A 4822-nucleotide genomic window follows, 5' to 3' on the forward strand; every position below is an offset into this window, starting at 1 on the left:
CAGAAGAAACCAGGGAGATTGACTTCAGTCCCTCTCTATTTATAATGGCAAGGATCACTCACATGCAACTTATTCTTCAGGCACTAGGGTACAAATCCACCTGCAGTGTCTCTGGGTTCTCCATCACCAGTAGTCACTGCTGGCCCTGCATCTGCCACTTTTGGGAAGGGACTTCAGTGGGTGGGACTCATATGCTATGATGGTAATACAAATTATAACCTGCCCTTCAAAAACCAACTCTCCATCACTACAGACACATCAAATACTCAGTTATTCCTGAAGCTGAGCTCCATGACTGCTGAGGACATGGTCATGTGTTACTGTGCAAGGTACATAGTGAGAGGAAGTCTGAGAGCCAGACACCAACCCACCCTGCAGGGAGGATGGCTGGGCAGCAAGGGGTGCACAGGACCACCCAGGATTTAGATACTGAAGCAGGTGCAGATGGCTTCAGAGCAGGTTTCATTTTGTGGTTTCTGATTCATATATATCTCACAGCTTCCCTAAGGTAGTTCTATTTTCTTAATTCTGTTTACTCCTGATATCTGGGAATTCAAAAGTTGTATTATAATAGGAAAAACTTTTCTGTCTTACAGCAGTCAAAGGAATGCAACCGGAAATGCTGGTGTGTTGTTGTTGTTGTTGTTTTTCTCCTGCAGGGGTGCAGCCAATTTACCCTCTCCAAGTCAAAGGAAGAAAGGAAAGTTTTGATTTCAAATGTATCCCAGTGAGGAAACCACAGCAGTCCAAAATAGAATGTCTTTGTGGTATTATGCTTGAAATCAGAATACAGAGAGAATATAAGAGGGTATGCAAAAACAAAACAAAAAATTATTTTCAAACTCTGTATTTAAATTTTTTAACAAAACAAGCTTACACTTAATACATTTGTCAAATCTGCAATTCCATTCTTGGAAACATTTTTCAAACTCAACTGTTTAGATGGCTAACAGCACCTCCCTCGTTTTTCTCTTCATGTCTACGTTCATCAAGTCACTGGCTTTTCATGTTCGTCTTCATTCATGGAAACAAAAAGAAGTCACACAGAGCAAGGTCAGGTGATTAAGGTCCGTGGGGCAAGAGAGGCATGCTGGCTTTTTCCACAAACTGGTGCACTGAGATAGCTACCTGAGCAGGTGCATTGTCATGGTTGCAAAACCAGCCCCCGTCTGTCACAAATCAGGACTTTTTTTGTTGCACTGTTACACAATCTTTTCCCCCATAGAAAGCTTAATTAACAGTCTGACCTGGTGGAATGAACTCCAAATGCACCAGGAGTCTACATTTTTGTCCGTTGGGGAAGGTGACAGGCCTTCCAAACAAGGTTTGTTATCAATGGACATTTCATCTTTTTTGAAATGAGAAAACCACTTGTACACTTCACACACACACCCATAGCGCTGTCCTTGTAAGCTGTGTTCAACATCACAACAGTTTCTGTGGCATTTTTCCTCAGCGGGGGGGGGGAGAGGGGATTTCAGAGCTGCATGCTGTTCTCTTAAATTGGCCATCACAAAAAAATGAAGTTCAAGTGAAACTGCTTTTAGAGAAAAAATTCACTGTGACCAGTGAGAACCTTCCCAGGTGAGGCCAGTGCCTGTACTAATTCAGAAGGAGTTGCTCACAGGAGCCAGAGGGAGGGGGTTGGGAGACGAGGGGGTTAATGGGATGTGTACTGTTGGTTTTTTCTTGGGGATACCCCTCATACATACTTTTGGCTTTGGAATTTACACTTTGAGGAGTCGCATGTAGATACTTTATATTGCCTGGGGTTTCAGGTCATTCACGTGAAACAACTCTTGCCCAGGAGAAAACATACAGAGCAAGAGGGTCCTGTGAGCCCTGGGCCAGTCTTGGGAAGTCTTCATTGACTAACTACGTAGCAGGGTCTACATTTTAATCACTCATAGTCTGGTAACTAAGAGAAAACTCCCAGTATTATGGACCCTTTTACTTGGCCATCCACGTGCAACCTGCCTACTTCTGAGCAATGTAGCAAGTTACAAAAGTTTCATAGAGACCCTAAGGAAGCGCCCTTAGGCTAACTGTATTTTATAAAGGAGGATTTTTGTTACAACGGGAATAAAAGGAAAGGTGTCTGTGAGAGGTTTTGAGAAGGTGAGGGGTTACGTTATGCTCAGCAGGTACTGAGAAGAAGTTACAGAGGCTGGCATCAAGACCCCTTCACTCAATAAACCTTAAATTCCTGCCTTTTAATAATATGGAATATGGGCAAAGCTCTTTGTCTTCTGTAATTTCTTCCTGCTGGATGCTTGGTGAAGATATGTATACTTTTCTGCAAGAAAAAAAAGGAAAACAATGAAACAAAATATACATACATATTAAAATGAGGCATCCTAGGAGCAGCAGGACCCATGGATCAATTAAGTCTTTTTTAATCCAGAAATTCCAAATGTATTTGATCAGACAATGTGTCCAGGGGTACATATTTTGAGAAAGTTTATTTTACACTTCACATTTTAAAATTTCACATGGTGGAATTAGATCAATGTGTTTCATTTTAGGCTGATTCCTCCCCACCCCCCACCCCCCGCCCCTTCTCTTCTATCTCAATAGAAGGAAATGTTTTCCAACATGGACCAGGCAGGGATTCTTTTTTCAGGATTTGTCACTTTCTCCCAGCCAGCTTGTTCTTGCACCCAGTCTCAGTAACTGCTATCTGGTCAACTCTGACTCGCCGCGACCCTGTAAGACAAGACTCTTTACGGGCATAGAAGGCTTCCTCTGTCTCCCTCGCAGTGACTGGCGATTTCAAACCTTTCTTCCTTTCTTTTTAAAAATCATTTTATTAGGGGTTCATACAACTCTTATCATAATCCATCTATATATCAGTTGTGTCAAGCACATCTGTACGTTCATTACCCTCATCATTCTCAAAACATTTGCTAAGCCCCTGGCATCAGCTCATTTTCCCCTCCCTGCCCATCCCCCCTCCCCCATGAACCCTTGATAATTTATAAATTATTATTTTGTCATGTCTTACACTGTCTGATGTCTCCCTTCACCCACTTTTCTGTTGTCCGTTCCCCAGGGAGAAGGTTATGTATACATCCGATAACAAGGGATATTCGGTCACCCAATTAGAGTTTTGTTGAAAGGATGTCATGCTGGGTGCTCTACAGGCCAGGAAGGTGTTCATCAAGCTTTACTGTTTCCTGTTCGTTTATAGGAATTAACATGCAGGTACACCCCTGTCCATCGTGTTCCTGTTCTTAGATGCTGTCCAGATGATTCTGACCCCTAGTGGCCCCTTGGGACAGAGTTGCCCCCTAGGGTTTTCTTGGCTCAAATCTTTATGGAAGCTGATTGCCGCTGGGTGGGCTCCAGCCAGCCCCCTTTTGGTTGGTAGCCAAACGCTTCACTACAGAGCCCCTCTTCTGGTAGAGAATTAAATTGTCATAGCGATTAGATCAGGGCCCCTCAGACAATTGGCACCTCCAGCTCCCTCTGCCTGCCTCTGATGGCTACCGACGGCGGTGGTTCATCCTATATCAGATCCCCTGGTCCAGCAAGAGCCCTGATGGCTGGTCCCCTTCCCCTCCCCCACTTCACCTGTTCCCGAGATGACAGCTGGCCTGGGATATTCCCTAGTGCTGCGATGTCCACACCCCCAAAGCCCCCAGGGAATTCTTGTGCTGTCACCTTGGTGCTTGCTACTCAGTGTGTCCACCCGGGAGTCCGTGAGGGTGCAGACCAAGTTCAGCTCTCCACTTCCACAAGTCTCCCAGGTGACCTGCCCGGTCACCTGCTGTGAGATTGTCCTACCCCAGCTGGCCGAGGCATCAGTTCTTGAGCCACACCTGGTGGCCAGGGACAGTCTGGAGGCGAGGTGAGCCGCTGCTGCCGCTGTGTGGAGAGGCGCCTGGCCAGCAAATGTTTGTGGTGGCTAAGCCAGGATCAGAGAGGGACTCCTCTTTGCGCTGGTTGGCTTTGAACTTGCTGCTCTGTAAACTGTGCCTCATCTGACTGTGTGGGTGTTCTGACCCTGCCAACGACTTCCTTGGTTGATTGGGTCCCTCAGAGGGCTGTCCCTCCTGTGAGTCCCCACCCCCACTCAGCCTGAGTGCAAGCACCCTGGGGGCTGAGGGGGGGGGAGGGTCGGGTGCCCTTGCCCGCCTTGTCTGTGTGTCCCCGTCCATCAGTGACTGTGCCAAGGCGGTAATAAACATCTGTCAGCCGGAAAAAAAATTGGGAGACTTAATGGAGAATCTTGTTCCCCACCCTGAATTCAAGATGCTGGGTGTGCGGACCATTCCTCAGATGTCTGAGAACCCACTGGCATACAGCACATTTACTTGGGCAGGCCTCCTCAAGCATTTGAGACAGATGCTCATTTCTAATGCAAACGTGGAAGAAGGTATCAACTGGCAAGTACGGCCACCTGTATCAGGACTGCCTCCTCTTGGCAAAACACCTTTCACCAGGGAGCTTCATTTGAACACTTCTATTGCTAACTTGGTCATCCTTCGTGGCAAAGATGTGCAAAGTGCAGATCTGGGGGGATTGAAAGATCCAGCCCTCTATACTTCCTGGTTAGCACCTGTTGATGCTTTTAATGTATGGAAAACTCAACGAGCCTTCAACAAGTATGAGAAGTCTGCCACATTGGTCAGCAACAGCCAGTTCGTAGTCAAGCCACTTGATCTGATTGTCGGCAAAGCGTGGAATGTGTTTGCTTCAAAAGCCTACATCCATCAATACACAAAATTTGGAATTGAAGAAGAGGACTTCTTGGACACTTTCTCTTTGTTAGAGCAGGTCATTTCCAGTCACTGTAACCTCTGATCTTGAACAAGAGTGT

The 4822-nt window shown here is 46.1% G+C and overlaps 1 pseudogene; it reads left to right on the forward strand.

Annotated features, from left to right (window-relative positions):
* Window positions 1-291: 291 nt before the first annotated feature.
* On the forward strand, window positions 292-4822 carry LOC142457216 (tubulin delta chain pseudogene; annotated as a pseudogene).

The sequence above is a fragment of the Tenrec ecaudatus genome, chromosome 9 (genome assembly GCF_050624435.1).
Source record: "Tenrec ecaudatus isolate mTenEca1 chromosome 9, mTenEca1.hap1, whole genome shotgun sequence".
NCBI classification, from domain to species: domain Eukaryota; kingdom Metazoa; phylum Chordata; class Mammalia; order Afrosoricida; family Tenrecidae; genus Tenrec; species Tenrec ecaudatus.